Source organism: Triturus cristatus, chromosome 10, assembly GCF_964204655.1.
Source record: "Triturus cristatus chromosome 10, aTriCri1.1, whole genome shotgun sequence".
NCBI classification, from domain to species: Eukaryota; Metazoa; Chordata; class Amphibia; order Caudata; family Salamandridae; genus Triturus; species Triturus cristatus.
Window position 1 is genome coordinate 451,540,392 of NC_140593.1, and position 25,184 is coordinate 451,565,575.

At 44.0% G+C, this 25,184-nt stretch overlaps 1 protein-coding gene across 2 annotated transcripts in view; it reads right to left on the minus strand.

Moving 5' to 3' along the window:
• NRP1 (neuropilin 1) overlaps positions 1-25,184 on the minus strand; it is a 230,756-nt gene that overhangs the window by 124,464 nt on the left and 81,108 nt on the right. The gene's annotated exons all lie outside the window — the stretch shown is intronic.

Here is a 25,184-nt window from a genome sequence, read left to right on the forward strand (position 1 = left end):
GCCAAACATGCGTTTACGTGAATAAAGTTTTCCTTTCCTGATTCTGTTAAACCCCACCCATATTTTCATTTTAATCTTAAGCCTTTTTCTATTGAGAATTCTCTTTTAGTACAATTCTTAAATGATGTCCTATTGTGTTCTTTCTCATTTTAATCTCATTCCTTGGTTGTGTGAATGTATTGTAAAATAACCATCCACTTGCTTTATTTTGTTTAAGTGACGTTTTTATTGTTTTGTCCTTTTCTAGTGGCAGAAAAAATTACAAGAGTTGACACATGTTGCTCTCTGCAGTCGAATCAGTCACGTACATAATCTTTTTCAAGGCTTGCATATTCTGTGATAATATGTGAGAACTGTATATGTGGTGGCAGTCACTTAGAAAAGTCTTCCTATGGGCTGGTCATTAGCCCGTCTTGTCGGACACCATGCTCATTACAGTGTTGCTGTGTTTAAATTCATGTCACATTGCATAATTGGATGGCAGGTCCCAAAACTTTTCATTCTCAAAACCAGCATATAGTAATATCTTGTTTTTAAATGTGTCATATATACGCACTTTTAATGGTGCTCATTTTATCGACCTCCAAAGGGGGAAAGTTCACACCACTTTGCCAGTATTTGAATCTTTGATTTTCCACGGTGGCACTAGGCATGATAATTGTCCCTTCTAAGTGTCCAATTACCATCAGTCCTTCCTTGTGCTGCTATGTATCTTAGTTTTTTTCTACTTTAGCCATTGGCGACATCATGAGAGTCGTCTGTGATTCTACTAAAGAGTGCCGCAGAGCATCTCGCGATATTCAACGCAGATTACTTATAGTGCTGAATATCTTAAACTGCGCTTAAAATGAACACAGTGCTGTAGCAAAACACCCACCCAAACAACATTTCTCTACATGGTGAGCTATCTGTTGAATCCCTTTCTACTCCACCTCAGCACAAGCATTCGGAAATCTAGTGGAAGAAACTCATTAAAATGGCAACGTCATCTCCGTAGACATCATCTGGCAACACAGAGAGATTAAGAAGAATGGCATACATTAGGCACGCAGACAATGCCAGCTCCAGTCGCCAATTATTGAGAAAAAAGGAAATCTCACGAGTCTAATTCGGTACAATTAAATTGTGTCTCTTTGTCTATGGCGGTTGTGCTATCAAGACATAATGGATGGCCCTCTTTTCACACGTGAAGCTCCACCATGAATTCAGAATGTCCCTGGCTCGTTTTCTATCCGAACAATACTATAATTCTGTTTTCTACCGTGTAAATATATGCCCTGATCTGTATATAAAAACGTCAAACTAATAGCTTTAGGGGCCTGCCCCCTAATTCTTATCCCCCACATAAAAGACTGTCACTGTGCGATGGATGCGCAGTGCGATGTATTGTTTTGTCAATCAATTCCACTCCCCGTGGTAATTTAGGAACACATTATTTTCTCTTCTGGGGTTTATTTTCAGATTAGTGCTTTCGAAGCCCTCCAGAGACATATGCTATATTTTTTAGTACATCAAACCATTGGCACAGTTGTAACATAGGGGCATATCAACAAGGGCTTTATCTCTGCTTTTTTGGCTTTAAAAGCCAAAAAAGCAGAGATAAAACTAGCACCCTATCAACACCAGGGTGCTAACATGCAAATTCGCATGTTAGCACCCTTTTACTCTACGCTTCCCCTTGCATCTCTAATGAGATGCAAAGGGGGCGTTCCAGAGTAAAATAATAGGAGAAATGTCGCTAAGCGACATTTCTCCTATTATCAAGAATATCGCTAACCCTGTTAGAGACAAAAAAAGCAGCGCTAACCGCGGTTAACGCTGCTTTTTTACGTCTGGTATTTTTCAGACTTAGCCATGATATCCTATGGAAGGAGGATATCATGGCTAAGTTTGTCTGTCCCTATCAACAAGCTAACGTGAGATTATCGCTGGGTTTCCAGCGATAATCTCACGTTAGCCACTTAGCGTGAGGATTTTTATCGCTATTGAGATAAGCGTTGCTAATAGCACGCTATCTCAGCGATAAAAATCAACGCTAGCCGGCGATAATTATCCTAGCGCTAAGTGCGCTTAGCGATAATTATCGCCGGTTGTTGTTGATATGCCCCTTGGTTTTTGAATTATACTTTTTTTTTACTTACTCTAAAGGCTGACACACAGCGGACTGCAGGCTATAGTACAGGCACGATGAAAGACCCTAGCAGTCCTGGCTTCTGTGATCAGCAGCAACAAATGGGAACAATCGACAACATTTCGTATGTGGCTTCTCTTACTAATGTGGTTCCATTTTCTGGTTAGTTGGAGGATGAAAGGGCACGGCTGATTTCCTTGCTGATATTGTGTGGTATATTGACACTAACCCAAGGTTTGGGGCATAAACAGCAGATATGGAGGTCAATTATGAGACAATAATGCCTTCAAAACGAGTCATCATTATTCATTTCAGATATTCTCATAATTTCTTGGCTGGGCGACATACAGATGAGGAAGAATGGAAACTCAGCAGCATTCAGGGCTCAGCTCTGTAACTGCTTATAGTTGCTAGACCACCAGTATCAGAAAGCATAGGCTTGCCTTAGCCCTCTCGGCTGCCAGATTCGGACTAATTTGGACACGGTTGGTATAGCTAACCATGACCACAGAGCAGGACACACAAAATGAATTAGAAGAGGCGGTGTTATGGAAATTTGTATATGCTATATTGTTCAACCTATAAATTTTTTAGAGGTGGTGCCCATAAGTTGCAAATCTGTTCCACCTTGTAGGTGATGTGATGCCTTGTTGTTCCTAATTCCCTACTCACCTCTCCTAAACTCTCAGCATTGGGGCAATATTTGCTTCTTGAGGGTTCTATTTTGCTTTCCTTTATAGGTGGTACTCATAGCGCCTCTTAAGTGTAATACTTGTAAAAGCAAGTCAAATCATCTGTTTGATCAATATTTCTGCATTTCATGATGCCAATAAATTGCCAGTATACAGAGCTACCTCGGCTTATCGACTTTATTTTCCTCATATGCCATCTAATGGATCGAACTCTGATGAAGAAGGCGCGCTGCTTGCTGTTGGTAGCCCTGTTTTTCTCCTAAACGCACATGGTAAATACAACACTTATTTATTCATCATAAACAATATAAACATGTTTAGCATACAGCCAATGTAATCAACTAAGCGAGTGCATGAGAGGTGGCTGTAAGATCGATGATAATTGTTGGGAAGCAGCGTTTGAAGTGCCATACCTCATTACAAGACTGTGGGAGGTGTGCCAGGTCTTAAGATAGGAATAATTAGACATTGCTGGGTGTTTAATTAGACTCAAGCAGGGTTTGCAACCTACAGCATTTGCTATGGATCAGCAAGCCTAGCATAGAAAGAGGGAAGCTCAAACAGCTTTGTGCACGGTGTTTCACGAAGTGATATCGGAAGAACCTTGACGCAGCAGCATCTCAAATGAAATTGCAAAGGTCTTCATATCAATTCAATCAATTCAATTCAAAACTTTATCCGGCAGCATTGTGGAAGCCATAATATCATTCTTGCGTTAGTTCCCAATCAGCTGGCACATCAAATAAAGCTGTTCATACTTTTGCTACTGATGTGCTCACATGCATATTCACAGCATTAGGACCCCATATTAGGTTTAGGTAATCGATAGCAAGCCGAAATAACAACTTGCCCTAATGTAAGGATGTACAATGTAGATCTAGGTGGGTCAGATCCATGCCAGACCTTTCCATGATGTTTTTGGCCAGAGGCTTGAAAACACCTCTGCAGTCGGCAATAATTTGCCACCGTAAGAAATTATGAAGACCTCCTACAACCACCACCATTCTATTAGAGGTGGCAAGCGAGACTCCTTGTGCCAATGTTCAGCAATCCCCTTGATGGGGCGAGTGGGATTGTAAGTCCCGACACACTACTGATCTCTCTGTAACTCCACGCCTCCCAGAGAACCCTTCATGTGCGCATTCTGCCTCGCTAAATGGTGTTAGTAAGATTTCCCGAAAACTCAGTAATGAGGACACCACAGAATTGTGGCATTTTGGAATGATACAAGCCATAAGTGGAATGAATGGTCTTTTCTGCATTAAGTACTTGTAAACGAACTACAGCGATCATTTGTTTCCAACGATAATGTCTAGAAGGTCAGATAAGGTAATGACGACACGCTACGTGCTGAAACCGAAGAACCAAACCAAACCTACTGGTACATTGACTTCTGCATTTAAAAAAACTGAGTGTAACTTGCATGCTTCTGTCATGGACAATTAACAAATTACACTTCATACTACCCTGAGCTGTCATTTGCTTGACGTTGTTCAAAAGTTCAAGTAATAAGCGGTCAGACCTCGCGTATTGTCATGGCATGAGATATTCTTTGCTTTTGTGAATATAACAGAGACTTATCAGGATTCATGCCTTTGCCTTAAATTCAAGTACAAGTGACAACTAATGTGGGCTTTGGGTGGAGGCCGTGTTGCGCTGTTAGCACTCTTGAACCCTTAACCATCGGGGTTGGCTCTGGTCTCTTTCCCTGGTGGAGGATATATTGTGAGTTTGGGCCACCCGGCTGGTCCAAGGTTTTCCATGATGTAACGGAGAATTTCTCGTCCGAGGGATTAAAAACACTCTTGGGGTGTCACTGAGTGGGATAGCGATTCTGCGGATTTGTGAGTCAGTCTTCAACTTTCTATAGCATAGCCAAGAAAAATATTACAATGTCAACTATTTTAACAGAATATCCTTTGCAATATAAAGTCTATTTTCAGACTAATGTTACCCATTAGACCACTAATTAGCCTTTGGCCAATAGCCGCTCGTGTATGACTACGCCCCACAAAAGACTCGCTATCTGTCCCTCTGTAATTAACATTTCTGCAAGATGTCAAGTTGACAAAATGCTCCCGACTTTCCAAGCTCACTGCTGCCAAGCTAGCAAAGGCCACTTTGTCTTTCCATTTGTTTTTAAATCTGACATAAACCTGCTATAATCAATTTACACAAACCATTTATTCTATTTCCAACCACTACCAGGGTCAGAACCTCTGAGACATTAATTTCAGGAATGCTTAAATTCGGCAGTAACATAACCGTATCTGACAACTGAAATGAGATCAAAGAAAAAAGATGTCTTCATGATGGCTAATGCCATCCTTAACAACCCTCTAGCAAGCCTTGCAGGGCGCATTACTGATGTTTACACAAAGTCCCACTGGAAAATTGCAAAGATGATATCACTAGTTAAAGTGGACAGGTTATGGCTCTTTAAATTTCAAACATGACATTACCTCATCAGTTAAAATCGTGCATCCGCATCGGTGTACACTTTGCGGACAATAGAGCAGACATTGATGGAACTGTAAGCATTAAAATATGTGAAGTATTACATTTACTTCTTTTTTCCCATGTATCTGATGGCTTTAGTGCCAAATGCTCATCATGTAAGCCATGTTAGCGGTTACATTGGTAAGTCTTGATAAGCGTCGAGGAAATGCTTGTTTGTTTAGATTTGTTGATTGGTAATTGAATTATCATGTCCAGTAGAGAAAAATGTATCTGGATCCTGTACTTATGTTTTTTGCAGCAAATGCAACATTCCTCTGTCTTTCACAAAAGGCAACATTAAACCACATTCATTTCCATGATTAGACAAAGCGTGCTTGGTGGTTTGCGGTTCCACTAGGAGCCTTCGTATTCCTTGGTTAAGATTGAGTCCTACTGACCAGTCATGCAATCAAATACATGTCTGCAGATCAGGGTTTGATTGCTTCCCTAACTTTGTAGGCAGCAAACAATTGTTTATAGATTGTGATAGTACCTTCAACATCGGTGTACAGCTTGTTGTGTTTTGGAATGTTATTTTATTTTGTAGCACTAACCAACAATATTTATAGCATCTGGGTGCTCTTTCATATAGGTATGGAAAGGCCATCAATGGAACCAAGTGATCCATTGTTATCATCTTAATTACATTGGAGTCTATTCACAAGGGCAAATTTACATATGAGTAAATCTACCTATGTAAATGGAATCTTACACTTTAGCATATATTCACTACTTTTGCCTACTGACCTTTTCCAACACTAAATGTATTCCAAAGCATAGACTTACATGTCTCCAACCTTTAAACAAGGGAGTGGTGTCAAATGTATGAGTGTAAAGTTACTACTTGTAACATTTTGCAAGGAGGCCTTGGTGGAGATCTCCTCCACTGTGGGCGAGATATTCGCCACCTTAAGGGGGATCTCAGACACTGCAATGGAGAGCTACCAACGGGAAAGAAGAGGGAAATGATTAAACATGATTAAAGTTTATCAATGTTTAAAACATTAAACTATTTTTTGAAGTAAAATATACATTTTAAATTAATTAAACTACTTATTTTTAGCCTAGAACTAATCAAATAAAATGTTAGAACACATTGCTTCTTCAAAACAAATGTTTACTAAGTAATAAAATAATTTAACTGTATTGGTTTTTTCATAAATATTCATTTTTAAATAAAATAAACTAATAAAACAAAATGGCAGGTTTTTATAATTAATATTTAGTAAAATTAATGAAAAGTTGTGCTTAATTAATGTAAATTACATTTGACTTTTAATACTTTAATGTATTTTTTAATTAAGTATTCATTTGTTAAACTACTAAACTGTTTAATCACAAAATTTGCACAATTTTTGAGATATAAGAAATATACACGTAATTTAAAACTCTAAGGGCCTTATGTGGGTGGGCTGGCATTTACCACTTCATAAATACCGAATCATACCGAATCGGTATTTATGAAGTGGTAAATGCTATGTAGGTATTCCTGCGGTAAAAATTACCGATTCGTAGTAATTCGGTAATTACCGAATCGGTATTTACCGATTCGGTAATGAGGCATACCTTCCCATTGATTGAATCAATGGGAAGGTATGCCTCATTACCGAATCGGTAAATACCGATTCGGTAATGGGGGGAACACAATCAAGGGTGGCAGGGTGTCACATTGACACCCTGTTGCACCCCTGATTCCTGCATGTGTGCACATGTGGCACACATACATGCCCTAAGGGCATGTATGTCTGCCACATTGCACACTTCTAAGCGCTTTAAAATGCTTTGACACATCCATTCTTAATTTACCATCAACTATTAGTTGGTGGTAAATACCGACTCCACACGACACCCACACACTCCCCCTACATATCATTACAGGATTCGGTATTTACCGAATCGGTAAAATTACCGATTCGGTAATTTTACCGATTCGGTAAATTACCGAATCCTGTAATGTGCCCCCTACATTGCAAAAGCCTAAATACCGGTCGGTAACGGTATAATTACCGAAAATCGGCCGTTACCGACCGGTATTGGGCTACCTACATGAGGCCCCAAATAATTTAAATGTATTCACCTAATTTCCTATGGGGTATTATATTAAGCCACTGCCACCATTATTTTTGATGGCAGTGTACTGCAGTACATGTGTTTGGCCTGGTGTGGCGATAGACTTACTCCAAGGCTGGGCTGGAGTACATTTACTACCGCTGTTTCACCTTTAGGGCTGTAGTAACTTTGGAAGTGTAGTTTGTGAATAGCAATGGTCTTACTCTTTTGTGGATGAGTGTTTGTATTAGCATGCCCCTCCAAAATCTATGATTGGCTGGGCTCTCTGCTTTCTCTGCTAATGTTTCGGGAGCTAGTTATTTCTTTTTGTTCAAGCACTCCATGACAGTGCATGAGTTTTCCAGTCATCTCCTGTGGGTGTTTTTCTCCCCAATCCATGTTGTTCTCTTTCCTCCTTGTGCTTTTCCCACCCACACTCCATATTTACCCTTTCGTCCATTTATTTCTCCCTTTGCCCCATGCGCCCTTGTGTTTTTTCTCCCTCACCTCATTGTGTTGCTTCACACCCATCTCCTCCCCAACCCGCTCATCTGCTTGAATTTTTCCTTAAAAAAGAGCTTTTGTGCTGTGTTTTAAAAAGTGCTTTCATACTACTTTTTTAAATTTACGATCCAGCTCAGACAGGTTACTAAAAAGAAAAAAAAGCCTGTGTCCTTTGCTAGCCACGCAAATGGATGTTGAACACAAGAGCATGCCTATGAATCTATCTAAGCAGAACACAACCCGAGCATGACTTCTTCCCCACAATCTTAACACAACACAGGAGCGTCGGATGAGACGGCGCAGAAATAACAGGCCGGATTAAAAGCAAAAGGCTGCTTTATTAGACAGGTACGAAGCAAACATTGAAAGAAACCCACCTCACTAATACAACAAATTGACCGGTCCCTCCCACCCATACACCTCCCCCTCAACCTGTACTAACCCCAAATTGACACCCCCCACATCCAAACCGGTCCCCCTTTCATTCCATTCCCCGTCCTTTCACGCCTGCCCCCAGTGTCACTCTCCTGTAGTCCTTCTACCAAAACCACCCAGGCAAGGCCCCAAAACTTTCTGGCCTAGTGCCTGATCCGCCTTTCTGCCACCTATCCTAAGCCACAACTAAAGATTCCAGCTTCTATCTATGTATCCAATAAAGCAAGCTCACATCTACTTATTGAAAAGAAGGGGTGCTAGAAACTAAAAGGGGCTAAAGGGAGGGAAGGCACCAGAAAACCTACGTTAACACACCAGCAAGCTGAGGAGACCAACTGCCTAGGAGCCCTGCCCATGAATCAGCCAATCAGACAAATTATTAGCATAATGTAAAGACACGCTGGATCAGTGTTTTGCAAGGTGTGGAGACTCCATGCAGTTGTGCTTGCTGCAGGCAATGTTTGTGGTAGTATCAGGAAAATCAAACAATAGTAAAACAACGACCTACCTGATCATAAAACAGGCCCACAAACAGCCGAAAACTGGTCCACACAGTGACCTGTCAGACCAACCCTTCTGGTACTGCCTGAATGCTCCATAGGCCAGTGCGACTCTGCTCGGGACAGACAAATGTGCAAGGAGGTGGCACAATCCTTTTTCTGTCATTTTTTACACCTGGCGAAATGTGCGTGGGACCACCGTGGTCATGTTTAGAACAAGACGAAATGTGCCTGGCACTAGCATGTTTGTAAGTAGACGAAAGTGCTTACCACCGAAAGTAGTCATGGTAGAAACCGGATTCACTTTGCATTTAGAGCAACAACTAGAGCTGGACATCTTTGTAGGACGATGGCACCAAAACACAGAAGATAGGCCTTGGAAAAACAAATTGCCGTCCTCTATCCAATTACAGTGTCAAAACCAAGGAATAATTGAGCAGAATTCATGTAACACTATAAATGGAACAAGATTCGCTCAGAGCAAGAAGGTGTAGTTTTAATGGAACCTCAGGGAGTACCTACAACCACTAGCATGGCAGAAGTAATTTTGCCATTTCAGCAATTGACCCCTGTGCACCAAACAATATTATCTTTTCTACATTACAGCCGGTTCCACTGAAGCTCAGGGAGTTAAACATATTTCTCAAGCTTACATCGGGTCAGCGGGAAAGTGTTGATTACACCCCAAGTATGTGTCACCGGTCCGGCCCACTCGCCCGAGACTATAATCCTCCTACGCATGACTGGGCTTTTACAAACAGTACAGGCCTCTGCGTTGGCCCTGCCACCTCATTAAAAAACAGCAGTTTGGGATTCCTTCCTAGTGCAGTAAGCCTCAAAGGAGGACTCCTACCTTCATTAAGTGACCACTGTGGGCAGGGGTGGTGGAAATAAGCCCAAAGCTCAGACTGCCACTTTTACATTCAAATAAAAAAAGTTTTTTTTGTCTAAGATAGTTGAAACACAGTAAGCGCATGCCAAACTACATTATTTCTGTCATGGCATACGGAGCATCCCAAAAAAAAGAGTTTACGCTATATAAAACTTCAAATAATAAATAAATATGTGTAAGTATTTATTTATTATACGTAACACAGACCAGAGCAATGTAGTTTCAAGGAGGAAGAGTGCAGTACAGAACACATGTTTCAGTAGAAAAGAATAGTAAGAAAATACCTGGGCTCCTCACTCCCTGTTTATTAGGTCTGGCTTAACAGCACAGTTGTCTGCAATTCCTAATGTTATCAATTCTTTAAAATGCACATAGGGCCTAATTACGAGTCTGGCAGTCCAAGGGCCCGCAGACTCGTGGTGGCGCAGCGGTGGCGGTCCAGCCACCCCCGCACCAGCAGTCCGACTGACCTATTATGACGTGGGCGGTCAGACCGCCCTGGAACCGCTGCAGAGAACTGCCATTCCCTGGCGGTAGCACAGTGGTCAGAGGCTCCAATATTGCGGTGGTCCCGCCAAGCATATTCCAAGTTTTCTCGGCAGTTCCATTGACGTTACATTCCATGCTGTCCAGAAACCTTGTGAGGCGTTCCCATTGTGGTGCCTTTGAAAGAGGCACCGCAGCGGGAACCGCCATACTGCCAGCTCGCCACACTACAAAAAACTTGTAATCTGGCAGGCGAGCAGCAGCGACACTTGGTGGTGCAGGGGCACGACGGTTGCGGGCCCCCCACCCGCACCGCCAAAAGCCATAATCGGGGAACAACCTTTACAACGCAACTTTTACAACGCACTACCTTTACAACGCATTTTTTACAACGCATAATCCATTACAACGCATGACATTACAACGCATGACACTACAACGCATTTTTAAAAACTACCTTTACAACGCATTCCATTACAACGCATACTACCATTACAACGCATACCATTACAACGCATAATATTACACTACACTATCCAACACTTACCCTACTGTTGCACCCCCTGGAGTTAGAATAGTAATTTTTACCCCTATACTATCCAACACTTACCCTACTTTTGCACCCCCTGGAGTTAGAATAGTAATTTTTACCCCTATACTATCCAACACTTACCCTACTGTTGCACCCCCTGGAGTTAGAATAGTAATTTTTACCCCTATACTATCCAACACTTACCCTACTGTTGCACCCCCTGGAGTTAGAATAGTAATTTTTACCCCTATACTATCCAACACTTACCCTACTGTTGCACCCCCTGGAGTTAGAATAGTAATTTTTACCCCTATACTATCCAACACTTACCCTACTGATGCACCCCCTGGAGTTAGAATAGTAATTTTTACCCCTATACTATCCAACACTTACCCCACTGTTGCACCCCCTGGAGTTAGAATAGTAATTTTTACCCCTATACTATCCAACACTTACCCTACTGTTGCACCCCCTGGAGTTAGAATAGTAATTCTTACCCCTATACTATCCAACACTTACCCTACTGTTGCACCCCCTGGAGTTAGAATAGTAATTTTTACCCCTATACTATCCAACACTTACCCTACTGTTGCACCCCCTGGAGTTAGAAAAGTAATTTTTACCCCTATACTATCCAACACTTACCCTACTGATGCACCCCCTGGAGTTAGAATAGTAATTTTTACCCCTATACTATCCAACACTTACCCCACTGTTGCACCCCCTGGAGTTAGAATAGTAATTTTTACCCCTATACTATCCAACACTTACCCTACTGTTGCACCCCCTGGAGTTAGAATAGTAATTTTTACCCCTATACTATCCAACACTTACCCTACTGTTGCACCCCCTGGAGTTTGAAAAGTAACTTTTACCCCTATACTATCTAATACTTACCTTAAATGCAATTTAATATTATGCGTTGTAATGGTATGCGTTGTAAAGGTATTATGCGTTGTAATGGAAATGCGTTGTAAAGGTAGTTTTTAAAAATGCGTTGTAATGTCATGCGTTGTAATGTCATGCGTTGTAATGGATTATGCGTTGTAAAAAATGCGTTGTAAGTGCATGCGTTGTAAAAGTGTGCGTTGTAACGTCATACATCCGTCATAATCTGGTCCATAGAGTGGGATTTGACTCTGCTCAAAGGAGTATTTCTCTCTCACCTCATGCTGTTGGCTTCTTGGTGTATCATTCATCTTTCTGATGAGTGCTTGTCTTGCTGTGCACAAGGAACTATTTTACGTCTCAAAAGTACACTGAATCCTGGCACATTAAATTGTGAGAAAGGGAGAACTGGAAGTTAAAGCAGCCCTGGAAAATATATTTACACTAACCCTCTATTAGAAACTATTGAGTTTAGTGAGTGAGTTCAATCTTGCCCTCCTGGATTTAGTGCTGGAAGCAAATTATATATTTGTCTACAAGAAAATTGTGAGTGTTCCCTCGTGGCTGTTCTCAAAGCGGGATAACCGATGATCCCTCCATCCATCCACTGCTAATAGTAGCCATAAGGTTCTCAGTCTGGAGGGATTTCCCTGGTTCCGATATGGGTAGTCCATCCCTGAGGTGAAGTAATTCAGGAAGCAAGGGCCTGAATCGCACACTCAGACGTCACTGTGTGTGCAAGGCATGCGGATCAGTGGAGCTTCTGTGAAACTGACGCTAGATCTAATTATGACAGATTATTAACCAAGTACGTTTAAAATGGAAGTACGCATTGGACATTCTACCAAATATGACATGGATTAAAAACAATGGCCCTGGTACCAAATCTAAGAATAATTAATTGTATAATGCTATGATATTGTCTATTTATATTGGATACATAGGAGTGTTCTTGCTTCTTTTGATAAGCTGGACACTCATATAAGAGGACACTATTAAGGCCATGTGAGTTACCTGCAAAAGAAAATGGGGGAAGAGGCGAAAAACAAAATAAAGCAGTAAAAGTCTTTACATTTCAGGAACTCGTATAAAAGACGCAATGTGCGAAAAATCACAAGTTCTGTAGAATGTCATCAAAGGAATAAGTCACGGCTCTGCAATATTGAAAAATTAGGATGTTTTGGGTGGATGACATTAAGGAGCGGGCTGATTACAGTGGACGGATTATTAGAGGATAATTAAAGCTGATGTCACCCGTCATTATGCTCATGACTCAAATATGACTTAGCCTAAAAGATGGAGCATAACATTTACATTTTCCCAACCAATTAATATTTGACTCTGTGAACCATCTGTCACAAAAGTTCACCAGTGATGAAGTTAAAGGTCAACTTTGAACAAACCTTTCAATAAGAGAGAAAGGGAAAGAGCTTAACTACATTTCTTGTAGGCGCCGCCTTACAAAACAGAAGGCGCGGCAAAAGGCCAAGATTCTACTCTGATGGAAAATAATGGAGTGAATATCTAACGAGGCAACTGTTCATGCAAAAATGTACATTAAAGTGTACAAAGCTACTCTTACCACTGGCTATGTGGTCTATATTTTATTTGCACTGTACACTGTTCACTGTCCCAAAACAGTTCCTCACCACTGGTACATCTGAAATGTATTGCAGGGAAAGGATGACTATTTGCTAACTTTTTTACTTTGAAGATATGTAATAAGTTCCTGTGGTATCACTGCATGAGTTGTACATGAACATTTCCAGCTCATAGACTGAGAATGAGTGCAAACAAGCTCAATGAGTTGACAACTCTTTTAGAGCACACAGTAGTCCACACAAACAAATGGAACAGATTAACTATTTTTTGAGTTTGACAAATAAACATCTTCAGACTTATAACTATTAGAATAAAGGAGTAGGGTGCATGCAATGTCAGCTTGCTTCCCAATTAATGAAATAAAAAAACAAGAATGACCTCCAGATACATCAACTCATATAATGATATATCTCTTTTGTCACTTTATATCTTTTTATACTTTGTTTTAATATTGTAAGCTTCATCGCTTCGCAGACCGTGGCGCTGTCTTAGTGGAATGCAGTGGTGTATAAAAAACAATCATATCAAATCATCGAACAGACAAATCAGTATGGCTATTAGTTCGTCCATTCCAACAGTGCTTAATTTGTAAGGTGAGGTTTAGAATTTCACGCTGGCACTATTAAATGTCAGAGTGCCGAATACCAAGTCTGTGTAGTCTTGATTCCACCTCAGGCCTCTTTAATCCACTGCCAGACACCCCCTGCCATTTTATCTCACTCTTGCAGGTTCCTGCTTTCTCCCTTGGTGACGGTTTTTCTTTCGTTCTCTTCCTCCTTCTTTCCCTTTATGTATTTTTCCATCTCTTTCTCTCTGGAACAGCCAGATTAGGAAAAATAAATGCTGGTCACTAAAAATGAGCGTCGGTGCCCCCTATCGGCAACCACCGGCTCAGATTAGGCACTGATATACAATTACCATAGCCACAAAGTCAACAATGACTGGGTACAATAGGGGACACTATACCGCTTCTAGCTACCATGTCGGAAAAATCCATACATCTATGAAAATATACATTTTATACTTCATTCAGCTATAAACAGATGCCAAACGTAAATCAATCATGACAGACATAAGCAAGGCCCTGGTAGGGTTTGGTCATAATGAAGCTCACACTGTGTGGTATCGATGCCGGGAGACTCACACCCAGTGAACCATGTTTATGTACCTTAACTCAGGAAGGCTTGTGCACCATATCTCGTTGGCATTTGGGTGCATGGCATGTATTATCGGATTTTAAACTGTACTCATCTTTGATATGAGCACCAGGAAGCATTTATTGATTTTGTATGTGAATGAATGAATGAAGAAGGTATTTAGTAGAGCGCACTGTGGCCAAGCGGCTTCCTGGCGCTAAAACCTGATCAAGACTCACATAAATCCAACCGAAGAATTAGGGAGAAAAAGCCTGAGAGAAAAGGAAGGTCTTTAAAGCTTTGCGAAAATGGGAATAAATGGGGATAGAGCGAATAGAGAGAGGAAGACTGTTCCAGAGCTGGGGGGCCAAAACCGAAAAGCGAGTGCCCCCGGTTCTGGATTTGCGGAAGCGAGGGATGTACAGGAGAGACAGAGAAGAAGAACGAAGGGTGCGACAAGGGGCATAGGAAGAGATGAGAGAGGTGATGAAAAGAGGAGCAGAACGGGAATGAGCCTGAAAGGCTAGACAGGCCAATTTAAAAAATGATCGGAAGTGGACGGGAAGCCAGTGAAGGGATTTGAGTACAGGAGTGATGTGAGAAGATTTGGGAAGGGAAAAGATGAGGCGGGCAGCTTGGTTTTGAATGGCCTGAAGTCGGCGAGATTGAGAGGCAGGGATGCCTACATACAGGCCATTTCCGTAGTCAATGCGGGAGATGACAAGAGCCAAGACTATAGTTTTGAGGGCATCAATAGAAAAGAACCGTGAGATCTTTCGGATGAGACGGAGGGACAAAAAACAAGAAGATACAACGGAGCTGATCTGACTATGCATCGAAAGGTCATGACTGACTTTGATGCCAAGGGTGCGGACAGAGGAAACGGGTGAGGGAGGGGGACCGAAAGAGAGGGGCCAATGTGCAGGGGACCAGGGATTAGAGGGGCCACCCGTGAGGACAAGTTCCGTCTTGTCAGGGTTGAGTTTCAGATGATTGGCGCTCATCCACTCAGAAATGAAAACTAAAGTGGAACAAAATTTGGGAAGGGAGTCAGGAGAGGAGGACAAATCAAAGATGAGCTGAAGGTCATCGGCATAGTTATATACAGAGACCCCCTGCTCAAGAAGGGAAGTGATGAGGGGTTGGATGTAAAGATTGAAGAGTAGGGGGGAAAGAGAGGAGCCTTGGGGAACACCACAGGTAACCGGGCGGGAAGGGGCCGAAAAGCCAGAGAGATGGACCGCCTGGGACCTGTCCTGAAGAAAGGACGCAATCCAGGAGAAGGCCACACCCCGAATACCAGCTGATCTGACACGGTCGAGAAGGATGGAGTGGTCGACCGTGTCAAATGCAGCGGACAAATCGAGGAGGACCAAGGCTTGGGGGAGTTTGAGATCAGCTTTCCCCTTAAGCTCATCCAGGACCGCGAGGACCACCACCTCCGTGGAATGGCCCGGACGGAATCCGGCCTGGTGAGATGCCAGCAGGCCATTCTGCTCGACATAAGAAGAGAGACAGGAGGTGACATGTGCTTCAAGAATTTTACCAAGATATGGGAGAAGGGAAATGGGGCGAAAGTTGGAAAGAAGAGAGGGATCCAAACCAGTTTTTTTAAGGATAGGAAGGACAATAGCAGATTTGAAAGAGGAAGGGACAGAACCCAAAGCCAAAGAAGAATTGAGAAGAGTAAGAGGGGGAACAGGGCAGCTGGTGAGTAGAATGTTGAGAATGCGGGCTGGCGCACAATCGGCAGGAGAACCTGACCTGACTTTGGCCAGGAGTTTAGAAAATAATTCAGGAGAAATAGGAGGAAAGGAGACAAAAGAAGAGAGAGGAGGGGGGGGGGAGAAGAGAGCAGGCAAGGTTGGGGGACAGAGGGGATGTTGGCTTTGATCTTCAAGATTTTGTCAATGAAAAAATCATTGAGTGAGTAACAAAGGGTTTGTGAGGGAACGGGGCCGGGGGTAGAGCGATCGGAAGTGGCTAGGGCGTGAACCAGGGAAAATATTTCCCGAGGTTTATTGGCAGCCAAAGCCACTCTCCCAGTAAAGTAAGAGGTTTTGGCAGCAGTGATCGCTCTTTTGTATTTCGTGAGAAGTGATTTGTATTTGACGCGTCGAGAAGGACTGTAGTTGCGTCTCCAAAGGCGTTCCGACCGCCTGAGATCGAGATTGAGCGCTTTAAGCTCAGGAGAGAACCATTTATGAGCGTCGTGGGGGCGGACCGTTTTGACCTTTCTAAACGGAGCAACTAGGTCGCAAGCAGAAGCGAGCCAAGTGCGAACGGTCTCAGCTTGGAAATCAAGAGAGAGATCGTTAAGAGCCGGAACAGAAGAGGCCAAAGTGAGCGTGAGGGCGTCGAGATCAATCGAGTTCCAGTTACGGGCTAAAAGATTTTTAGGAAGGGGGGGCTTAGCAGCCATGCCCAGTACAATGGAAAACGAGATATTAAAATGATCCGACCAAACACAGAGGGAAATAAGGAGAGAAGAAATATTAGAACAGGTAGACCAGATTTGGTCTAAGGTGTGGCCCCGAACATGGGTGGGAGCTGTGACATAGGGTGTAAAGTTGAGGCAATGAAGGGTGGCAGAAAAATCTTTAGAGACAGGGTCTTCCCTAATATCGCCTGGCCAGAAGTTAAAATCGCCGAGCAAAAGGACCGAGGAGTTATTGACCACCAAGGTGGCCAGAAGGTCCTGGAGGGAAGGAACAAAGGAAGGCATAGGTTGGGGGGGACGGTACACGAGAACCACAGTGAGAGGCACCGAGAGATTAAGTGAACGGGCCACCAGGTAGTCCACATTGGGTATAGGAGGATGAGTGAGGATTTGGAATTTAAGAGAGGAGCGAATGAGCATCGCCACTCCTCCGCCGGCTTTGCCTGCCGGGCGATCGGCTCGAAGGGCATAGTGAGAGTCGGGGAGGATGGCCAAGAGATCAGGGAGGGAGTCAGAAGAAAACCATGTTTCGGTCAGACAGAGAATGTCAAGGGAGTTTGAAGTCAAAAGATTAAAGAGGGCCGTCTGATGCTTGACCGCAGAACGGGTATTGAGAAGATGGACAGAAGCAGTGGTGGGAGTAGAATGAGAGGTGAACACGTTGGGGATGGGGCAGGGAGTGATGGATACCGGATAGGAAGGGGGAGAGGAGAGAATACCATGTGAGTCGAGAAGCTGGAGGAGAGAGGGAGGCGGGGGAAGAGAAGACGATAGCGCTATGAGCTGGGTGGCCGAGTACGCCACTACAGGGGCAGAGTGTGAAGCCCCTGGTCCCGGCCCGTCGCGGACGGGCGCAGACGGGCTTAACTTAGGCGCAACTTCGGCGCGCCTTCGTCGCGCCCGCTGCGCTCGTCTGCTGCGCTGCCGAGGATAGGTGGCCATGTTATAGGGGCACATGAAGGAAAAAGGTCAGTGGGCGTGGCAGGGAGGGAGGAGCCAAATAACAGCGACGCGGCGCCCGGACCCGGCCAAGATGGAGGACCAGCCCGTCCCGCACCGAGAAGCAGGTGAGGAGGGGGCGGTCAGCAGCGGCGGTCTGGGGCGTGCGCGGGGGCAGGGCTGCAGGGAAGATCCAAGAGCGCTGGGTGCTGGAGCGAGAGCTCGGGAAAGTGCGAGTGCAGGCACAAAGAATTAAAAGCAGCAAAGTCTCGTGAGGCGATGTTGCTCCCGGAGACGCTTCGGGAGATTAGTGGCAGGAAGCAGGAGTGAAGGCACTCTCTAGCGTCCGCCAGAAGTACTTGCCAGGGAGGGAGGAGCCAAACAACAGCGACGCGGCGCCCGGACCCGGCCAAGATGGAGGACCAGCCCGTCCCGCACCGAGAAGCAGGTGAGGAGGGGGCGGTCAGCAGCGGCGGTCTGGGGCGCGCGCGGGGGCAGGGCTGCAGGGAAGATCCAAGAGCGCTGGGCGCTGGAGCGAGAGCTCGGGAAAGTGCGAGTGCAGGCACAAAGAATTAAAAGCAGCAAAGTCTCGTGAGGCGATGTTGCTCCCGGAGACGCTTCGGGAGATTAGTGGCAGGAAGCAGGAGTGAAGGCACTCTCTAGCGTCCGCCAGAAGTACTTGCCAGGGAGGATGGAGCCAAACAACAGCGACGCGGCGCCCGGACCCGGCCAAGATGGAGGACCAGCCCGTCCCGCACCGAGAAGCAGGTGAGGAGGGGGCCGTCAGCAGCGGCGGTCTGGGGCGCGCGCGGGGGCAGGGCTGCAGGGAAGATCCAAGAGCGCTGGGCGCTGGAGCGAGAGCTCGGGAAAGTGCGAGTGCAGGCACAAAGAATTAAAAGCAGCAAAGTCTCGTGAGGCGATGTTGCTCCCGGAGACGCTTCGGGAGATTAGTGGCAGGAAGCAGGAGTGAAGGCACTCTCTAGCGTCCGCCAGAAGTACTTGCCAGGGAGAAAATAGAGTAAAAAAAAATTGATCTCCCAGAATATCAACTATCGTCATTCAAGTATATATATAGGTGCGTTTAGATGAACCTTTCCTACCGCCACACCTACATACCTTGATCACATTTATATCATCAATGAATATAGATGTTGAGTTAAAAACAGTTTTAGCTATTTATACTTACCATGATGATATATTAGTAGTCAGTATTCTGCAGGAAATATTCTGGGAGAAAACCATTTATTAGACAAGTATCTTGGGTACTGTGAATTGGCGCAGGGATGCTGTTAGGAAACGTCAAAAGGCTGTCTACATCTTGAGCCAACAGAGGGACACACTTTTAAAATGGTGGTACTCTCTTGACTCCCCGGTGGCATAATTTACTTGGACAGAAGTCAACATTGTATTTGATGAAAAAAATAGCCACTAAATATCTTGATTGCAACATTGTGGAACAGCTTGCTCGCTCGCTGATGAGCAACATGCTTACATTTAGCTAACCGTAACATTTCGTTGGGTCTAACCCCAGTAGATGAATATGTAAAATATGGGGACCAAAGGATAAAATACGTAGCAAATTGATGAAGTTGGCCTTTTCTAGGTAGTTGTTTATTTTCCGGACCTTTATCTACCATGCCTTCTTATACAAATATTAGTTATTACTTAAGTGACAGAAATAAAAAAAAAGTATGTGTTGGCCCACCTATAATTCTGTAAGTGCATTGAACTTTCCTAGATTGATCCATTTAGAATAAGCATCTTCCATGGAACAAAATAGAAAAATATTACCAGGCAAAAATCTATATGTTATAGGAAATCCTTCCCAAATATCACCATCATTACACACCTGCAGAGTATAGAATATAAAATAGATTTGAGCTCAATCGCGACTTACGGAAAACGTTACCCGTCTTCTGAAACCTGTAGAAAGCCACCAGGGGATATGCGGAGGTGAAGTCTCACCGAGAGAGAACAATTGTCTATTTGAATTGAAGAAGAAAAAAGATGACAAGTATTGCAAAGATGTTCTCAGCTTGAAATAGAGATCTGCCATAAATTGCACAGAGACAATGCTTGCAGCAATGCATAAATGCAGCTGCAAATGTGTGAGGAGGAAAACTTGAAATTCAGTCGATGAACTGCTTAACTTCTTCTTCAGTTCACAGCATCAAAGGCTGTTCCTGATGTTTGGGATTTCAGACATTGGCCACCTGGAAGCAGTAAGGTCCTCATTACAAGGGCTCGTGGAATGCTGATGGGACCAGTAACGATACTTGCCAGTCTCATCTGAATTAGAGGTTCTGCAGTATCTTCGCGGCCCAGGACATTTCACCCAGAGATTCCATCTACTAAAAGCGGGTGGAGTCAATGAGTGAAATAGGGTGGGAGAAATAAGGAATAACTGGTGAATCAGGGTGGGAATTACAGATTGTTGCAGTAATTCCTCAATTCAAAGGGGTACACAGGCGGTCCAATTTGTAATCAACTGGCAACTATGCCCCCCACAAGTACGGGCACCCCCAGTATTAGTGACGAAGGGGGGTCTGCAGAACTACCAGCTGATTTTGGCACCACTTGAAATGAGACCCTAAATGGAAAAAAATGTATGTGGACATTCTTTTGTCGATAGATGATAATGATTGACACTGCCCTTTAAAAACAGCGATAAAAGTGGAGGGTGATGGGAAACCAGTCTACAGTCTCATCGTGATTATCCCTCCTGGACCAATGTGGGACACAGATTCAAAAACACACGGTCATGTTTCCATATGTCTTAATGCAGATGTACTCTACCACGAATGGTAGCATCTGTCCGTGAAAATCCAAAAAGGATAGCATAACTGCAGGCAAGAAAATATAGTATGGCCCCCAACTGTTGCCCAGACCAAAAGAAAAGTGCGGATATCATGTAAGGCTGTGACAGCGAGTCCTGAGAGGCTGTCCTAAGGGATGCCTTCCTGTGTCTCTCACTGTAGTGCATTCACATGAAGATAAGTATTAAAAAAGGCAGTCAGGTGCTGCACTGATAAAACGAAAAGCCACCGTTTCAAGATTCAGTGCTTGATCATACGCGTTTGGTGTATACAGCAGGGATGTCTGTACGGTATGCAAAAGTGTTGATATGGTTCTTCAGACAGTAGGAGCAAATAATGTCAATGATTTCAATGATTTCCCAGACCAATTGCATGTAATTCCAAGAAAACACTTTGGCCGCCATTATTCCTTATTATTGTAATTGGTGTAAAGCGACACCCACAGAATAACAAGAAGGGTCAGTTTTGTTTGAAAAATCCAAGGGTGCAGGACAGTAGAATACAATTTGTGTCAGTGCAAAACAGGCCCTTTTTTCAACTTTGGAAAGCTGCCATGATATTGATATTCACTGCAGACAAAAATTGAAATGAGACTTTTAAATCATATTAATACATCGCATGACATATGGCGGGAACTACATCCTTGCATCTGCTCCCACAATGCATTGCTGAAGACATCACACATTACAACACATATGGCATCACATATAACAATGTCACCGACATCAGTGGTGACATCACCAATGGCTTCAACCATGACACCATTAATCATACCAAATATATCATGACTATTGGCTTACGGCTAAAGCAGCCCTTAGAGTTCCAGAGCACTGCAGCGTTCAGGCTCCCGCGCCTCACACCGCGATGCCACCTCAGAGCACTCACTGTTCTCATGTTGCCTTTTATGTATCAGTCCCAGCAATTGCGTCATCCTCAGACAGGAAACAAACTAGACACACAGAGGTCAGAAATAACAGGTCCCTTTATACCCTAACTCAAAGGTACTCATTTTGAACGTCCATGAGTGGCGGAATGAAACTTGAGGGGGCCCCCTTCCAAGGTACATGGAGGGACCCCCTCCGGACTCACTCAGGAGCTCTCAGGCCAGGGTACTGTGCTGAGGGGGCTGCAGGGGCCTTTGTTACGCCACTGATGGGAGCCTGCACTTACCTACCTGGATTCAGCGTAAATATGACGTAGGTATGGTTGTAGAATATCGAGACCTAAATGTCATCTGAGAGAAATACCATTTTCCAAATATAATTTTCAAAAATATTGAACCACTGAAGTTTATAATAGAAAATCTACACCAAATGAAGTGATTATTTTGTAAAGGTTATGAAGCCACAATATCAAACGATAATTTTGTTATCGATTTTCTGACATATATCTGTTACACACTAGTATTGTTGTACCCACTTAATACCTTTTAATGGTCAACTGAATTACTAAATTCTCACTCTTCTCAGAAATGACTGAATCACCCACGAAACAATATAATTCTGATTATTCATGCATTCAGCTGATGGCTGGCACCTTTTAGAGAAGCCAGACTTAATCAGTGCTGTTTAAAGCATCCTCAAACTCACAATCTGTCCAATGAGGAAGGCCTTCAAAGGTCCAGGCCAAAACCACACAGGTGGGGACCAAGATGCAGCTGCTGTCTGAATGCTCCTCACAGAGGACACATGATGTTGTCTTCAATTCACCCTTCATGTATTCCTAGCGTTACGAAACGGGTGTCAGGGTGGACACTGACCGGCCCTTGGAATGCTCTTTTTAACCAGCCACCCACATACACAAGCTCCAGAAACGGTTGCAATTGGCCAGTGGCCTACCATGACAGATCAGAACCAGTTCCTAAATTCGAACCCACTTCTCTTTAGCAGAGCAGGCTGTGCTTGGGAGTGTTAAAGGCAGCTCTGCGCTCCTTTCTAATCTCATACCCATTCTTCGTATAAAACAAAACAGGGCCTTGCCAGGAAATTCAGTGCCAGCACAATTGGCGGAGAGCCCCACATCTCTAGAGGCTGAATGTTATTTCAACAATGTGCTCAGACCATGCTGGCACAGAGCCCGGGGTCTTTATTCTGCAAATGTGCCTATCCCACTCGGCAGCAACACATTGTGTGGTTCTGATAATGTCATTATCAAAATCCTATACACTCAGACACGCGTTCAACGACACAGCCAGTGCGTTGACTTAAATATCTATACTGCCGCGATGAGGTTACTAGGACCAACCTAGGTGTACTGGTGAAAGACCAGCTCTCCTAATGTTACTGGTACAAACAGATGGAGTAGAAATCAGCTGTGCACCTCAATCCACCCATGGCATACTCCTGAGGATTGGAAACAGGTTGCAAAATCCGTGTGGGGGCAAGAAAACTAATTCATTTGCCCTTGTGCATAATCATCTCCGTCTTAGTTGATGGAACAGGATTTTCTTCGCCTGGGCGTGTTGAGCAAGATTCTTGTTAGACCCGGGTCTCACAACAACACAGCCTTGCTGCTTCTTTTTCACACCCTAGCAGCTGCCTTGTTAAAGGATTGCTCTTGCTCTGTGCTGCGAGTTCCTTGCATCTAGGAACAGATTGGCCGCTGCACATGGCATCATCAGGGGAATAGTCTTCACAAATAATCTTACAAATTAGACTACCAACGACTGTGGGCAGAACTCGACAAATCCCTCGCTGAGTGCGTTCTGCGTCCGCGAGCTCGCTCTCCTCCATCAGCCGCGACTCGCCCCCACTACCCCGCTTGTTTTGGTTCTATTTCCAAGACTTGTCATATCCTAAATTTAGCCTTGATAGATTAATAACAACATTTTAATGGAATTAATGTCCGGATTTGTTGGTGCATGAAGAGGAATGGCCTTTGACTTTGTCTTAGGCAATGGCTGTGAACCTCACTGTTCTTTTATTGTTTCTCAGAGAAGAGGTTTTAATTTGAAGAAAACAATCTTTGATCACAGAAAAAAACACTTTTGACCAGGTCCGCTTTTGCTTTGGAGAAGCCATTTTCTGATCAGGATTGTACCCTGTGGCTGAAGCCCGCCTCAGGCTTTTACTGCGAGTGCAGAGAACTGGGAAAAAGAGGTCGACAAGAGGCTCAGAAGAAGTCATTGTGCAATCCGTAGGTGGCACCTCACTGATATCACAGTACATGCTTCTAACTCAGCAGGTAAAACCTATCCTTTGATTGACAGGAAGCTGTAAATCTGGACAATGAAACACGTTGTATATATAACTAATGTTGCAAATCAGAAGCCTTCCTATCCTGACTAACTTAAATCATTTCCTCGTGCATGCTCTCTTTCTACAGGCCTCATATCTCCTAGTTCTTCCACACCTCCACTCTACTCCTTTCTTTCCATTACCTGTGCCTCTCACACTTTCCTTCCTTTGAACCTCCATCACACATCTCATCTTCCTCCCTTTGCCTGCCAACCTTCCCTTCCTCGAGCTCTCTATCCCTTCATTCTTCTCCCCTTTGTGACCACATTCTGCCTAAGTCCTAAGTCTTTCCCTTCCTTCTCCTTTTCAACTTCCGTCTAACCATGCTTCTCCCAATGGTTAATTTGTAAAAAACATAAGTGCTGGGGCTCTCGTCAGGAGGCAGCATCCACCAGCCCATTTCTCCTGTTGGCACCGCCTGAAACAGAGCCAACTACTAACCATGAAACCCTGCAAGTAGGGAGAGAATGTAGCGTAGTGGCAAGAGCTGTCGAATTCACAGCTTGGGAACCAGTTCAGAGCATTGGCATAAGCTCAACATCCTGTGGTTCTGGGTGAAACACGTAATCCCCCTGTGCCTAGCAAAAATGAATGTGCCCTTAACTGGTGCTCAAGTGCCGGTGTGGATGATTAAGTGCCAGTTCTGAGCACTGGAAACCACCGGCTCAAATTAACCACTGGCTTCTCCTCTATTGCCCCCTACCCTCTAGTTTAGGTGCTTCTCCCTTCATACTCCTCTCCCTTATGGCCTCCCTTTCTCATTTCTTACCTCCCTCCCGTACTCCTATACATCCACACTCCCTCATTTTTTTGTCCCCACTTTCTCCTGCAAGATTGCTTGCAAGGTAACCCCGTCCTCCTCCGCATTACTTGCACTGCCCCCTCTCATTCTTGCTTGCCCCCTTCCTGACTCCCCCCACCTTCTTGCTTGCCGCGCCCCCTCCTGCTTTGTTGCTAGCCCTGTCCCCTCACACCAGGAATACAAGCATTGGCAAAGCCAACAGGTCTCACCTGCATGTGAAATCCATTGGTTTGTCAATCTTTTTTATTGAGCCATGTTGTACAGTAGCATGGTTGCTGGAAGCATGGTTGAAAGATTTTTTTTAAAAAGCGCTATGATGCAGGCAGCGCTGACCACGTCATAGCACTTTTTTTCCCCTCTTTCAGCTATGCTGCACAGCAGTCTTGCTGAGGTAGAACATGGTTAAAAAAACATTGATAGAGCAAATACATCTTGCATAGACACGAGCTATTGATTTTGCCAATGCTTGTTTCCATTCTTACCATTTCCAATCTCCTTTCCTCTATCCCCCCTCCCGTCCTATATTATTCTCTCCCTTTTCATTAACTGAAGCCCTGGAAACCAAACATAATATTGATTTCAGGTGGTTTGATTCGGATTGTGGC